Here is a 17,649-nt window from a genome sequence, read left to right on the forward strand (position 1 = left end):
CGGCTTGGAGAACTTTTTATCTTCTTTTTGTAAATTTTCCCTTGACCACCAGCAGTGGATCCCACCATCGGCTTTAGGCATATCTTGTTCAAGCTATTTCGCGGACCTGAGGAAAAAGCGCCTATCGGAGGTTGTTGATGAAACAAAGCCTTTGATCAAATAATTTTGGAACTCACCACAGCTGAAGTTTGCTCGACGTCAATGACACCGCCAGAAGTTTACTCGACGTCGATGAAACCGCCTTCAGTTTGCTTGACGTTGATGAAACTGACCCATTGATAGAACTTGTTCGGGACTCATCGCGACCTAAGTTTGTTCGATGCCACTCTTTGAAAGCCAAGTGTTTCTGTGGCGTTGACCCAATGGAGGTTGAAGGACGGTTACTGCAGGCAACTGATTTTGTCAAGGATGCATCTCGTTCATTCAGTGATGATGCACAACATGTACAGAAGCTATAAGACCCAATGGGCATTCTGTAAAGGGTTCGGCTGGATTTTGGAGTTTTCCATAAGATAATTTTTCCGTGAATAATAAATAAAAAGATCATTTCTTGGTTTCCTCTCTGTTGTTAATTTTTGCTTAAATTTTCAGATGGTGATGTAGATAGTGTAGAAGTTTCTTTCCTGCATTGTGTGAGTTTCAATTATGTAATCATGCCAAGTTCGGCTCTGTAGATAGTGTTGTTGTTTTGTTTTCTTGTTTTTCCTGTTGGTGACAAGTAATTGCAGCCATGGCTCTATCTTGAAGCTCCATCGTGGGATCCTCATGACCATTGGAAGTTGTCAAGAAGAGCCAGACATGTACTATAGGGTTCCATTAATAGGTTCTCAGGGAGTGGTGATAGTCATTTCAACAGACTGACCCTAGGCGAGCTTGATGATAGCCTAGCTAGGTACCAGTGACTAAGGAAAATCATAAACAGGGTTGTTTGGGAGTCTAGGCTATTAGCCTCAGAACAGGGGAGATGGGATCAAATGGAGAGAAGATTCTAGGATGATTGAGAAACAACTTGAGAGGAGTTGTAAGGTTAAATTATGGTAGAGAAACCCTGCAAGGTGTTTGATGAGCTGATGAATTTATGAAAGTGAATTCATGAGGAGTGAGGAACAAACCTTGATAGTGAGGTCCTAGAGTAGATTGGGGGAATAGAGAAGAGTATTCCCGAACTAGGCTAGGAGAAAAGGCCTTGGAGTGAGTCAAGCTGACTTGAGCAACTAGGAGCCTCCCTATCATTGGTCCCTCTTTTGTATCCCCTAGAGATCATAAACTATGCACTACCATCCTTGACAAAGAATATTCTAAAGTGAGTTTGGTGATGGAGGACATTACGCATACTTAGATGAGGATAGGTTGTTTTATTACATGATGGATGGGTGGATTGATATTAGACATTGACCACTCATCAAAATCATAGTCACATACACAGTTGGCTCTTATTTTCTTAGAGACATTGATTGTTCTAGGAAACACAAGGATGCAAACTTTTAGTTTAGCATTTTGAGAAAGGCCATAAAGGAGGTTGGGGCCTCAACTATTTTTTAATTGATGACTGATTCAGTATGTGTGTGCAATTTGATTGGCTTAATGGTGCAAGGTACTTACAAGCACATCTTTTGGACTTCTTGTGTTCATGCATTGAAAGACATAGCGAAATTAGATTGGGTAAAGAAAGTTGTGGCACAAGCTCGAAATATTCAAATGCTTAATTACAACCACCACACCTCACTTGATCTCTTAAAGACTTTTTCAAAGATAAATTTCTCAAACCTAGGGAGACAAAATATGCCAGTTACTTCATTTTGTTAGAGCGGATGATTGAGGTGGATGGCACTCTACAATCAATGCTGGTGAATATTGAGTGGAAAGATGGTCTAATGCAAGAATTGTTGAAGGAAAATCCATCAAGAAAAGGATCCTTGATGATGATTGTTGGTCCACTATGAGCTAAGACATTGTTGATTTACAGATTTTATTTATTAAAAAATCTGATTTTAATATTGAATTCTTATTGTTGAATCTTTCAAAGTTTCTAAGTTTTCTAGTTGTCATTTGATTTACTCTTATTCTTTAATCTTATTCTTATTTGAAATATTTTTTACACTTTGCATATATGTTTGCTCCATCATCTGGCTCATTATAGATATCATGATATAGACTCTCCTAATCTTGGAGAGATATATGAGACTTTTGACAGCATGATTCAAAAGATGAAAGAAGTAATTTTGGGTAAGGATCGGTTATTGGACTTATATGAGGAGAATATCAAACCCATTGACATGCGAAGGTGGAATACTATGAACAGTCCACTTCACATGGTAGTCTTTGCAATAAATCCAAAATGGTAGCCTTTGCACTAAAGCGTGAATCAGCAACACATCATAAACACACATAACACCAAGATTTTTGATGTGGAAAACCCGGTCAAGGGAAAAACCATAGTGGGAACACACCCACAATATGATTATACTTTGTTATAAGTATAGAAGTATTACAATGGGGAATGCACATGCATTCAGGCACACTGCCTAGAGGTCACTACTCAAAAACAAAAATGGCTACAACCCAAGGAAGGTTCACTGCCTTACAAACAAATTTGGATCACATCTGAAAGTAATGAACTAGAAAATAGCATCTCCTTAATACCCGGTTACAGTTTCGGTTAAGAACATAACAAATTTCTCTTCTTCACAATTCTTCTCTACTTCCGAAAGATAAATACATTATTCATTCACTCTGTTAATGTGAGGATCTGGTTAACACTGAGAGCGGGGTGAATCAGGGATAACAATAAACTGAACACTTCACCAATTTCAACAATATGACATAAAATAGTTCTTAACCAGTACCAGTAGTTGATCTAACAATCACATAATGCAGATTCACCAAAACATTACCGGTAGCAACTTAAGTGTTCATCATTAAGAAAATATAGTAAAGACATCAAATGAACAACTTAACAATCCATCCACAACATGAACACGAGGATTTTTCATGTGGAAACCCAAATGGGAAAAACCATGGTGGGAATTGCTACCCACAAAATATGCATTCTTTCGGATTGCACCCTATTAGGAGCCTAGCCTGATAAGGAGCTTTACAACAATGCCCGGTTAAGACCAGACCCTATTAGGAGTCACTCGGTTAAGGGATTTTACAACTTAGCTCTGTTAGGAGCTTTACCCTGTTAGGAGTAACCTCACTAGAGGATTTAAACCCAAATTAATGAACCACCCAAAGAAGTGATTTACAAGATCAGGCATGTTAGGACCTACCCGGTTAAGGGATTTCCAAGATCAGGTATGTTAGGACCTACCCGGTTAAGGGATTTTAATGTTGTTACAACTGTAAGGAGACAAAAGATAAATGATCTAGACTCAGCACTTCATAGCTTGCTATTACATATTCTTGTTAGCTCCAGTCTACTTCTCTCATGCAGACATCTCAATCTAGTTCGGCACACACACACTTCTCTGATCACCGACACACTCAACCTTCTCAAACTTGACCTAAATACATTTTACAATTAGGTTGGTTACAAAACCCTAACCTACAATGAATCTACATCATAGATCATATTAGATCATTATAAATCATTACAGATCATTATAACAAATTACAAGACAATTACAGTCGTTGAGTGATCATAACTCATCACCGCACATTGATCTAATAAGTTGTCAAACCCTTAACACACTCTGTAAAGCACTTCGATGCTTCCCAAAAAAATTGATCCTTGTGTGCGCCAAAACAATATCTTATGTCTTCACATGGATTCTGACATGTCATCATCAACTTATGAACATGAAAAGAATCACCGCCAAACCATAAATCATCACCATTCAAATATCTTGATACCGGTTCTCAAACCCTAGCTGATAATACAACAATCAATAACAAACATGAATTTCGGTTCTCCAAACATGATGTGGGTCAATTCATAGACTCCTTATGATTTCATAAGCACACATTCCAAATCGCAAAACCTGACTGAACATGGATCACTACCACAACCATCTCTTTCTATGTACATGCTTATCGATTCACTATCACTTGGAAATTTTTCTTTCCAACTCAATTCAATTCAATCCATTACTGGTTATACTTAACCAATAGACTTAGATGACATACCAAGCATAAACAAACATGGACAAATATGGTTGCCATCAATGACAACACAAATAACTAATCATCAAGCATCATATCATAATTATATCATCACCAACAATCCTTTACCGGTACACCATCATCTCCATCAATTATGCCAACATGCCAACAATCTCCCCCTCTGGCATTGATGGCAACACGAAAAACTGCAACACCAAAATATCAGCATGAATCATGTTATATCAATGTCTGGTCATCTGTTCTTCTCCTTTGCTCTTTATTTCTCTTCTCCCCATGACTATTGTATTTCTTCTCCCCCTTTGATAGTAATGCCAAAGGTGAAAAGGCATCTTATGTCATCATCTCAGCTACTCCCCCTAAGGAGTAGCCCACTTCTCATCAATGCATAGTGAAAGATATTCAATCAGTCCACTAGATTGATGCGTCTACATCTTCTTAGTTGACCTTGGGTAGGGGTATAACCCCTAACTTACCTCTGATATATTCAAAGGTAGCCTTAGGCAATGGATTTGTGAATATATCTGTCAATTTCTCTTTACTTGATACATGCTCCAATCTCACTTTCTTTTCTTGCACTCTTTCTCTCAAAAAGTGATACTTCAATTCAATATGTTTAGTCCTTGCATGTAGTATCAGGTTCTTAGAAATGTTTATAGTAGTAGTGTTATTACAATGCATAATCACTGGACTGTCATATCTTGCTTGAATCCTTCCAAGACATATCTCATCCATATGGCTTATGTATAGTTCATTGATGCAGACATATATTCTGCTTTAGCTGTAGACTGAGATATACAAGTTTGTTTCTTACTAGTCCAAGCTACCAGTCTACCACCTAGAAATAATGCACCATCGGTTGTGCTCTTCCGGTCATCTACATTCCCTTCCCAATCAGCATTAGTGAATACCTGCAAAGAAAAATTGCCTTTGTATGGATACCATAATCCATAATCAACTGTCCCTCTAAGATATTTGAATATCCTCTTTACTATTGTCATATGTGTCTCCTTAGGGATCTTCTGAAATCTTCCTACTAAACCAACTGCATGGGCAATATTCGGTCTACTATGAACAACATAATGCATTTTTCCAATCATAGACCTATATTTCTTCTCATCCACAGAGGATGAATCATCCTCTTTTGACAATCTGCAATCGGTAACCATAGGTGTTCCAACCGGTTTACAGTCTTCCATTCCAAAGGTCTTTAACACTTCCTTCACATACTTGGACTGACAGATAAAAAATCCACCTTTCAGCTATTGGACCTACAATCCAATGAAAATTTTTATCTCGCCTATAAGATACATCTCAAACTCTTTCTTCATCTCATCTGCAAAAGTCATACTCATATCATCATTTCCTCCAAATATGATATCATCAATAAATACTTCTGCAATCAACATCTTGTCTCCTTCAATCTTCAAACAAATATTGTTGTCCTCCCTCATTCTCTAAAATCCTATCTTTATCAAATGTGCATGAAGTCTTTCAAACCATTCCCTTCGTGCTTGCTTCAATCCATATAATGCCTTATGCAGTTTGCATACCATATTCTTATCTTATGTCAATGCAAACTCATCTGGTTGTTCAATATACACCTCTTCTTCAAGAATTCCATTCAGAAATATTGACTTTACATCCATTTGATAGACTTTAAATCCTTTAAAAGATGCAAATAGAAGTAGCATCCTAACTCCTTCAAGCCTAACAACTGGTGCAAAGGTCTCTCCATAATCTTCACCTTCTTCTTGTGCATACCCTTTGCATACTAGTGTTTCTTTATTTCTAACAACTTCTCCATCTTCATTCACCTTGTTTCTAAATACCCATTTTGTACCAATCACATTTTTATCATCAAGTCTAGGAACAAGTGACCAAGTGTTATTTTTCTCAATATGATCAAGTTCTACATTCATTGCATTTAACCAGTCATCATCCTTAAGAGCTTCTTTAACTGTCTTCGACAAGAGCTTTCTCTAATTGTTCTTCTAGTTTGTACTCTAGCATTCTTGTCACCTATGATCTAGTCTTTAGAATGATTTAGCCTTACATATCTAGGTATTACATGTTCTAGTGCAATAACCTCTTCTTGTTCTTCATCTTCTTCATCTTCTACCAATTGAGCATCTTCATTTGCACTATTCTTCTCAACATCTTTTTGTACTTTTGGTTCAATAAACACAAGTTTTTGTTCATCATCTGCTAGATCAGATTTGTTGGTATCATTGGTTTCATCAGAATAATCATCAACTTTTACATTCACACTCAATCTTCTTTGAACTTTTGTTGTAACACTTGAAAGCTTTGCTCTTAGTGGAGTAGCCAAGAAATGTTCCTTCATCACTCTTAGCATCAAATTTACTAGTATAATCATCTCTTTTTATAAAACATCTGTTGCCAAAAACTTTTAAATAACTAACACTAGGAGTTCTACCATACCATAACTCATAGGGTGTCTTGTCATTACCTTTCTTAACAAGTACCCGATTCAATGTGTATACAGCACTACTGACTACTTCTCTCCAAAACATCTTAGGTACATCTCCCTATATCAGCATAGTCCTTGCTGCTTCAACAATGGTCGGGTTTCTTCTTTCTACAATTCCATTATGTTGTGGTGTCCTTAGAGCAGATAACTGCCTCTTTATTCCATTTTCATCACAATATCTCACAAACTCATCAGATGTAAACTCTCCACCCCAGTCTAATCTTAGGAACTTGATATTCTTATTGGTTTCCTTTTCAACTAAGTCTTTGAATGCCTTGAACTTGCTGAAAGCATCTGAATTTTCCTTTAGAAAAGTAACCCACATCATTCTAGAAAAATCGTCAGTAAATATCATGAAATATTTGTCACCATAAAAACTTCTAGTCCTCATAGGACCACATAAGTCAGTGTGCACCAAATCTAGAATATGCTTGGAAGAAAAAGATTTGCTCTTAAAAGAAGATGTACTAATCTTACCCAACTGATATTATTTACACATCGCATTGCCTGGTTTAACAAGTTGTGGCATACCTCTCACCATACTAGATTTGTTGACCTTAACCACATTATCAAAGTTCACATGACAAAACCTTTTATGCCATAACTAGCTATCTTCAACCTTAGCAACCAAATAATTGTTCACATTAGCATTCAAATGGAATAAGTTACCTTTAGTTTTCTTACCAGTAGCAATCAGTTCTACTTTGCATCCTAAGATCCTGCAAACTCCACTCTTAAACTCAAGATGATAACCTTTGTCATTCAACTGACCAACACTCAACAAGTTATGTTTTAAACCTTCAACCCAAAATATAGCATCAACATTACTTGTACCATTCAAAGAGATAGAACCTTTACCTTTAACCATACAAGGTGAATTGTTTTCAAATCTTACTGCACCGCCATCAAATTCTTTAAGAGAAATAAACTTGTTCTTATCACCGGTCATGTGGTGTGAGCAACCACTATCAATAATCCATTCATCATTGTTGTCAATGCGAGATACTAAAGCCTTCTTATCAAACAGATCTTCCTTAATAGCAAGAAAGACAACCTCCTCATTGTCTTCATCCTCAGATTCCTCATCAGTAGCACCTTCATCAACTGCAACATAACACTATTTATTTCTTTTTCCCATATATTTTCTAAACTTTTCCTTTTGATTATTATTAGGACAGTGTGTAGCAATATGTCCTATCTTGTTACAAGAGAAACATTTGAGAGGCAACTTACCTTTGTACTTACCAGTGCCTCTAGGAAGTCTTTTAACCAATAGAGCTCAAAACTCCATCAGATTACCTTCATCATCCACATCAGCTTTATACCGCCAAGATGACTTGACCTGCATTCATGACTTTGACAAACATATTTTCCTTTTCTCACTGGTACACTAGATACAGATGCTTTAAAAGCAGATTTTGTCTTAGGTACACTGTTATCAAAACTATTTAACTCAAAAGCAGTGAGCTTACCAATCAAAGAATCAATAGTAACCTTATCCTTAGTAACTGACCTCAACTCTTGAATAGCAGACACTCTAATGGTATAGGCAGGCAATAGAGTTCTAAGCATCTTACTCAAAATAGTGTCTTCTTCATAGTACCACCAGCACTTTTGATTTCACCGACAAACTCTTTAATCCTCTATCCATACTGAGTAATATTTTCACCTTCCATCATTCTCATATCATCAAACTTTAATCTAACACTCTCTTCTTTAGCCTTTTGAACATGATTATCACTACCATAGATTAATTCTAACTTCTCCCAAACTTCAAAAGTAGTTTCTAAACCATGGACATCAATATATTCAATATCAGCCAATGTACTTACTATGGCTTCCAGTGCTTGAATGTTTTCTTGTTGCTCCTTCAACTGATTTGTGGTCAGAGGACCGGTAGGAGGTACATACTGAGTAATTACATGCTGCCAAAACTGAGCACCCATACCTTTGATATGTATCTTCATTCTATCACTCCATATCTAGTAGTTGTTCTTAGTGAATTTGCGACCCTCCTTCTTCATCATCTTCCTTGGATCTTTTCCTCAAGCGTTTAAGCTTCTGCAAAAAGAGGACCTAAAGCTCTGATACCAATTGTTAATGTGAAGATCCGGTTAACATTGAGAAGGGGGGTGAATCAGTGATAAAAATAAACTACAAACTTTCACCAATCTGAACAATACTTCACAAAACAGTTCATAACCAGTACCAGTAGTCGATCTAACAATCACATAATGCAGATTCACCAAAACATTATCAGTAGCAACTTAAGTGGTCATCATTAAGCAAATGGAGTAAAGACATCAAATGAACAACTTAACAATCCATCCACAACATGAACACAAGGATTTTTCACGTGGAAACCCAAATGGTAAAAACCACGGTGGGAGTTGGTACCCACAAAACATGCACTCTTTCAGAATGCACCATGTTAGGAGCCTAGCCTAGTTAGGAGCTTTATAACAATCTGGTTAAGAGAAAATGCTGTTAGGAGTCACCCGATCAAGGGATTTACAACTTATCTTTGTTAGGAACTTTACCCTGTTAGGAGTAACCTTGTTGCCCAAATTAATGAGCCACCCGGTGAAGGTATTTACAAGATCGGGCCTGTTAGGACCTACCCGGTTAAGGGATTTTAATATTGTTGCAACTGCTAGGAAACAACAGATAAATGATCTAGACTTTATATCTTTCTATTACATATCCTTGTCAACTCCAATCTGCTTCTCTCATGTAGACATCTCAATCTGGTTCGGCACACACACACTTCTCTAATCACCGACACACTCAACCTTCTCAAACTCGACCAAAATACATTTTACAGTTAGGTCAGTTACAAAACCCTAACCTACCATTTATCTACATCATAGATCATATCAGATCATTAAAAATCATTACAGATCATTACAACAAATTACAAGACAATTATAGTCGTTGAATGATCAAAACTCATCACTGCACATCGATCTGATAAGTTGTCAAACCCTTAACACACTATGCTAAGCAATTTGTTGCTTCCCAATAAATTTGATCCTTGTATGCACCAAAACAATATCTTATCTCTTCACGCGGATTCTGACATGTCATCATCAACTTATGAACATGAAAAGAATCACTACCAAACCATAAATCATCACTGGTAAAAGATCTTGATACCGGTACTCAAACCCTAGCTGATTATACAATAGTCAATAAAAAAACATGACTTTCGGTTCTCCAAACATGATGTGGTTCAAGCCATAGACTCCTTATGATGTCATAAGAACACATTCCAAACCGCAACACCTGACTCAACACGGGTCACTACCGCAACCATCTCCTTCTCTATTCCTACTTACTGGTTCATTGTCACTTGGTATTTTTTGTTTCTAACTCAATTCAATTCAATTCATTACCGGTTAGACTTAGATGACATACCAAGCATAAACAAACATGGATAGATATGGTTGCCATCAATGACAACACAAATAACTGATCATCAAGAATCATATCATAATTATATCATCATTGTTAGGTCCCGGAGACAACTGAGAGGGGGGGGTGAATCAGTTGTCAAATAAATTCAAACCAAAAACAACTTAACCAACTTATATACTTAATACCGGTAAACCAGTTTCTTATGTTGTTAGATAGTTTTATCAGTTAATTGCAATATCGGTAAAATTTAATGCATGAAACAAAAGGACAATAACATCCACAACACATAACACCAATATTTGTATGTGGAAACCCTGTAAGGGGAAAAACCACGGTGGGAAACCTTACCCACAATCAGATGATACTACTGCAGATAGTAAGTGTATACAAATGGGGTCTGCACATGCAAAAAGGCCAAGCGCCTAGAGCTCACTGCTCAAACACAAAATAGGAGTCACACTGACTACAATTGGATGGTTAAATCCAATAAGAGTGTACTGCTTAAATTAGCATCTTCTATGTTGGATTCAGTACCGGTGTAGTTCTGATTGCCTTCACAAAAACCTTCCTTCAACCTTCAAATGATGTCTATGTGTATAGCTCTACTTATTCTCGCCTATACCTTCACACAATTTCTTCTTCGCATTTCACATCCGATCTTACAAATAAGATCTTACATTTATATCATAACCTAGGACCAATTTTAGTAGGTCAGATCTAAAGGATATTACAATAAAATCAATTTACAAATAAATTAATGCCCAATGTAATAACTGATTCAGCATGTCGGCTTAATGCATTTACAACAATAATAAATCATCTCCATAGCATGCCATGCTGATCTAGAAAAGATAAGTCTGCTAGTGTATAACCTGGACCTATTTGCCGGTAACAGCAAGTATGCAAATACGAATATGTCAATGAAAAAATCTTCAAGACAAAGTGTTTAAATGATGTCTTCGGCATAACCAGGTGTTTTCCATGCTATTCCAAGTGACTGTGATCATTATATCATGTCGGTGTACTAGATACCAATGACTGTGCATGAGTCATTTGCTTGCCGATGAATGTTGTTGATTCTCCAAAGTGGCAGAGTTGATAAGTATTAGTAGGTGTTGACATCAATGACAAAACCATACCAAAATACCAACAATCTCCCCCATTGGCATTGATGGCAACAGAAGATGGAAAAACCATCAAAGTGCCACGACAAAAATGCCAAATACCAAAAACCAACAATTTCCCAAAAAGAGATCATAACCAGAAATCAAAATTCAGATATAAATAATCTCTCCCCAAAGTAACAATCTCTCCCCCTGAGAGTGACAAGTGTTTTTCCATATACCAATCTCTCCCGCTTTGACATCAAATGCCAAAGTAATATAAGAACCATTTTTAGATACAAAATACCAACTAATTCAGTGTACCAACTACTCCCCCTGAGAAGTAGATTTCTCATCAAAGCCAGAGTAAAAGATTTCTCTGTTAATTTTGTCAGTTGATGACAAACATCAACTTTCTAAGTCTCTACCAGTGGGGGTATGACCCCAAGCTGGTCTCTAAGATATTCAAAAGTTTCCTTAGGCAGAGATTTAGTGAAAATATCTGCAATCTGCTCTTTAGTATTCACATAAACCAGTTGTATTTCTTTTGCTTCAACATTTTCCCTTAGAAAATTCAGCTTTATAGAAACATGTTTGGTTTTATAATGTGATACCGGGTTCATAGATATATCAATTGTTGTAGTGTTGTCACAATAGATAGTTATAGGTTCCTTGCATTTTACCTTTATGTCTTTCAACATTTGCTTAAGCCATAGTACCTATGTATAGTTAGTTGTTGCTGCAACATATTCTGATTCTACTGTTGATAAAGATGTACAACTTTGTTTCTTACTCAACCAAGAAACTAGTCTTCTTCCAAGAAAGAATGCTCCATCGGTGGTTCTTTTCCTATCATCCACATCTCCTACCCAATTTACATCTGTGTATGCACATAATTCAAAGTTTTCATCTCTAGGATACCATAATCCAAGATTTGTAGTGCCTTGTAAGTACCGGAAAATCCTTTTTACTGTTGTTTCATGATTTTCTCTAGGATTACTCTGAAATATTGAAACAATACATACTGCATTCATGATATCAGGTTTGGTTTGTGTCAAATATAGTAAACCTCCTATCATAGATTTGTACCTGGTTGGATTAACAGGTGGAGATTCATCCCTTAGTGATAGTTTGTCATTTGTAGTCATAGGTGTGCTTACCAGTTTAGAGTTTTCCATCCCAAATTTCTTTAGTAACTCCTTTAACTACTTGGATTGACTCAAGAATATACCTTTATCAGTTTGTGAAATCTGCAATCCTAAAAAGAATTTTATTTCTCCAATCATAGATATTTCAAATTCTTGTTGCATTTCAATAGAAAAGTCTTCACATAATCCATCTTCTCCTCCAAAGATTATATCATCAACAAAAACTTCTATAACCAAGATGTCATCATTAGTCACTTTATAATATAAGTTGATGTCAACATTACCTTTAGAAAAACCAATCTTCAAAAGATACTTATCTAATCTTGCATACCAAGTTCTTGGAGCTTGCTTCAATCCATACAAAGCTTTTCTTAACCTGCAAACCATATCTTTGTTATCTGTCAAGGAAAATCCATCAGGTTGCTCAATGTAAACTTCTTCTTCAAGATCTCCATTCAGAAATGGACATTTAATATCCATTTGATATACTTTGTAGTTCTTGTGTGCTGCAAAAGCTAAGAATAATCTAACTACCTCAATTCTAGCTATCGGTGCTAAGGTTTCATTATAATCAATTCCTTCTTTCTGAGAATATCCCTTACACACTAGTTTTGCTTTATTTATGATAACCTTACCATCTTCATTAAGTTTGTTTCTGAATACCCATTTTGTTCCAATCACATTTTTATCTTTAGGCCAAGGAACTAATGTCCAAGTGTTATTCTTCTCAATTTGTTCTAATTCTTCTTGTAGACACCTAAAATTGTCATGTCTAATTAAATAAATATTTTATTTATTTAATTACTTTAGCTTAATTCTTCTATTAATTAAATAAATCTTTATTTATTTAATTAATTCATTTATCCTCTTCTAGCCTTATTTCTCATTTAAATAAATACATTTATTTATTTAAATTATCCCTTTCCTAAATTAAATAAATATTTTATTTATTTAATTGCCCTACTTCTTCTATTAATTAAATAAATCTTTATTTATTTAATTAATTCATTAACCTTTTCTACACATGACACATGTCATTCATCTCTTATTTCCTACACTACCTACCCCTTTCATTATTTTGGTATTTCTTATACCTACCCTCTAATCCTAGCCGACCTCTCTTTTTACACCTCTCAATCTTAACCCTCCATTTTCTATTGTGTCTTCTATTTAAGGAGATGCTTTCTTCATTACCAAACCCTAATGACTAATTTTGGAGGACTTGGCTACACTACGATCCTACTTGCAACCACATTCCGTTCTTTGTTGAGCTCTTGTGCATACAAAAATCTGAGAGCAAGCATATCAAACAAGATCAATGGAGATAGGAAGAATGGAGATCAAAACCCTAGTGGACATGTGATGGTATAATCTTTGTGATTTTTTTTTGAGTTATTTTGCATTGTCTTAGGTTATCTTCATATGTTATGGTGGATCTTTGTTCATTGTTAGGCTAGGGTTTGGTGGTTGAATCCATTTTAGTCTTTCAATATTGTTGTTTATTGCTATCCATTTTCACCATATACACTTCTTACATAGCTTTAATCCAGTGTTTATCTTCACATGCCTCATTAACTGATGATGGTTCAATTTGAGAAATAAGACATACCTCTTCATTTTTCAGTCTTCCTCTTGTCATAACTCATTTATACTTGTTTCCAATTATCTGATCTTCAGAGTGATTCAGTCTTACATACCGAGGTGTCTTTGTTTGTTGTTGTTCCTCAATTATAGTAGAATTTTTAGATGATGCCGGTGTAATTGGATCTTCATTCTGTACAGGTGGGTTTGGTGTAGGTTCATTTGTCAATATTTCTGGTACTGGTTCAAAGTCTGTATACCTTGAAGTTTCTCTGAATTATTCATCAATCTTCACATTTGTACTCTCAACAATTTTCTGCAATCTTTTGTTAAAACATCTATATGCCTTACACTTAGATGAATAACCAAGAAATATTCCTTCATCACTTCTAGGATCAAATTTTCCAATATACTCATCTCTTCTAATACAGTATTTACTTCCAAATATTCTGAAATATTTAAGAGTAGGAGTAATACCAAACCATAGTTCATGAGGGGTCTTGTCAGTTTCTCCTTTGATGTGAACTTTGTCAAATGTATAGACCGTTGTACTTACTACTTCTCTCCAATATACATGTGGTAGATTTGCTTCTGATAACATACTTCTGGTTGCATCCAAGATAGTTCTATTTTTCCTTTCTACAACTCCATTCTATTGTGGTGTCTGAGGTGCTGATAGTTGTCTTCTGATTCCATTTACTTCACAGAATGCATTAAATTCCTTAGATGTAAATTATCCTCCTTGATCTGATCTTAGACATTTGATTTTCTTACCGGTTTCATTTCCTACCATTGCTTTGAACAGTTTGGACTTCCCAAGTGCTTCTGATTTTTCTCTGAGAAAAGTAACACAACACATTCTAGAATAGTCATCAATGATTAGCATGAAATATCTATCACCTTGTAAACTTTTGGTTCTAGCTGGACCACATAAATCAGTATGAATTAAGTCAAGAGCATTATTAGATTTTTCTGGAATACTTTTAAAAGTAGCTCTAACTTGTTTTCCAAATTGACATTCCTTACATACCGGATTGTGAGGCTTAACAATTTTAGGTAAATCTCTAATTGTCTTAGTGGTACTGATTTTTACCATGCAATCAAAATTTATATGACAGAGTCTCTTATGCCACAGCCAACTTTCATCAATATGAGCAATCAAGCATGTCTTTTCACTATTATTTAAATGAAAGATATTACCTCTAGTTTGACTACCGGTTGCAATTTCCAAACCAGTTCTGTTCATAATTTTGCATTTTCCATTCTTGAATTGTAACTGAAATCCTTTCTCAACTAATTGACCAACACTCAAGAGATTATGCTTTAAACCTTCAACATAGTAAACATTGTCAGTATTATGCTTACCATCAAGAGATATTGTACCTTTACCTTTGATCAAACAAGTTTTATCATCACCAAATCTCACTAGACCTCCATTATACTCCTGAAAAGTTAGGAATTTACTTTTATCACCAGTCATATGATGTGAGCATCCTGAATCAATGATCCATTCATCCTTAACTTCAATTTTAGCTGCCAAGGCCTACTCTACCAGTTGAATAGTAGGTGTCAGTTGATCTTCTATTATAGCAACAAAAACCCATCCATTGTGTGTCAGATCCTCATCAAAATCATCAGTCACTCCTTCATCAGCAAGATAACAAGATTTGCCTTTATTCTTCTTAAATTTGTATCTCTGATATTCAGGGTTAGGTTTGTATGTTCTTCTAGCTTCTTCTCTTAGTCTAGCATGTCTATTAGGGCATCTTGAAGCCATATGACCAACCTTATTATAGTTAAAACATTTAAAGGGTGTTTTACCTTCATACTTACTTCCAACTGAACCTTTAGGCATTTTTCTTGCAAATAGTTCTTCAAGTTCTTCAAGTTCTTCATTTTCTCTCCTGCTTTCTTCAAGTTTTCTTGCATAAAAGGATTTCCAATCAGACTTATCAAATGATGGTGCAAATGATGTTGATGCTTTAAAGGCTAAATCTGTCTTTATAGTAGCAACAGGACCAAATTCCTCAATTTCAAAAGCTGAAAGTTTTCCAATCAATGTATCCCTAGTTACTGATGTATTAGGCATTGCTCTTAACTCATTTATAGTATTGAGTTTCATTTTATATGCCAGTGGCAATCCTCTTAAAACTTTTGAAACAATTTCATCTTCACTCAAGGTTCCTCCACAACATTTAATACCCAAAACAATTTCATTAACTCTTTCCATAAAAGCATAAATCCTTTCATCTTCTTCCATTTTTAGATTTTCATACCTGACTCGGAAGCTTTCAAGTTTTGAAATTTTGACTGTGGAATCTCCTTCATTCAGTGTTTCCAAATGATCCCAAATAGCTTTAGCAGTAGACCTATCTGATAATCCCATGATTTGTTGATCTGATAATGTGCTCAGAAGTGCTTCTCTTGCTTTGCAATCCTTTTCCTCATCTTTAGCCAAGTTAGGTGGATTAGGCTGACTCTGAGTAGGAGCAGTATAGCCATTCTTTGTAACATCCCAGATGTCCTTACCAATGCAATTTATATGTGTCTCCATTCTAATCTTCCATATGCCATAGTTGTTTCGATCAAGTTTAGGACTGTCCATCCTGAAATAGTTGCTATACATTGGATCTCCTCAAGCTATTAAACTTCTGCAAAAAGAGGACTAGGCTCTGATACCAATTGTTAGGTCCCAGAGACAACTGAGGGGGGGGGTAAGGGAGGGGGGTGAATCAGTTGTCAAATAAATTCAAACCAAAAACAACTTAACCAACTTATATACTCAATACCGGTAAACCAGTTTCTTATGTCAGTAGATAGTTTTATCAGTTAATTACAATATCGATAAAAGTTAATGCATGAAACAAAAGGACAATAACATCCACAACACATAACATCAATATTTGTATGTGGAAACCTTGTAAGGGGAAAAACCACAGTGGGAAACCTTACCCACAATCAGATGATACTACTACAGATAGTAAGTGTATACAAATGGGGTCTGCACATGCAGAAAGGCCAAGCGCTTAGAGCTCACTACTCAAACACAAAATAGGAGTCACACTGACTACAATTGGATGGTTAAATCCAATAAGAGTGTACTGCTTAAATTAGCATCTTCTATGTTGGATTCAGTATCTGTGTAGTTATGATTGTATTCACAAAAACCTTCCTTCAACCTTCAAATAATGTCTGCATGTATAGCTCTGCTTATTCTCGCATATACCTTCACACAATTTCTTCTTCGCATTCCACATCCGATCTTACAAATAAGATCTTACATTTATATCATAACCTAGGACCAATTTTAGTAGGTCAGCTCTAAAGGATATTACAGTAAAATCAATTTACAAATAAATTAATGCCCGATTCAATAACCGATTCAACATGTCAGCTTAATGCATTTACAACAATAATAAATCATCTCCATAGCATGTCATGCTGATCTAGAAAAGATAAGCCTGTCGGTGTATAACCTGGACCTATTTGCCAGTAACAGCAAGTATGCAAATATGAATATGTCAATGAACAAATATTCAAGACAAAGTGTTTAAATGATGTCTTCGACATAACCAGTTGTTTTCCATGCCATTCCAAGTGTCGGTGATCATTATATCATGTCGGTGTACTAGATATCGGTGATTGTGCATGAGTCATTTGCTTGTCGGTGAATGTTGTTGATTCTCCAAAGTGCTAGAGTTGATAAGTGTTAGTAGGTGTTGACATCAATGACAAAACCATACCAAAATACCAACAGTCCTTTACCGTACACCATCATCTCCAT

The sequence above is a fragment of the Cryptomeria japonica genome, chromosome 5 (genome assembly GCF_030272615.1).
Source record: "Cryptomeria japonica chromosome 5, Sugi_1.0, whole genome shotgun sequence".
NCBI lineage: Eukaryota > Viridiplantae > Streptophyta > Pinopsida > Cupressales > Cupressaceae > Cryptomeria > Cryptomeria japonica.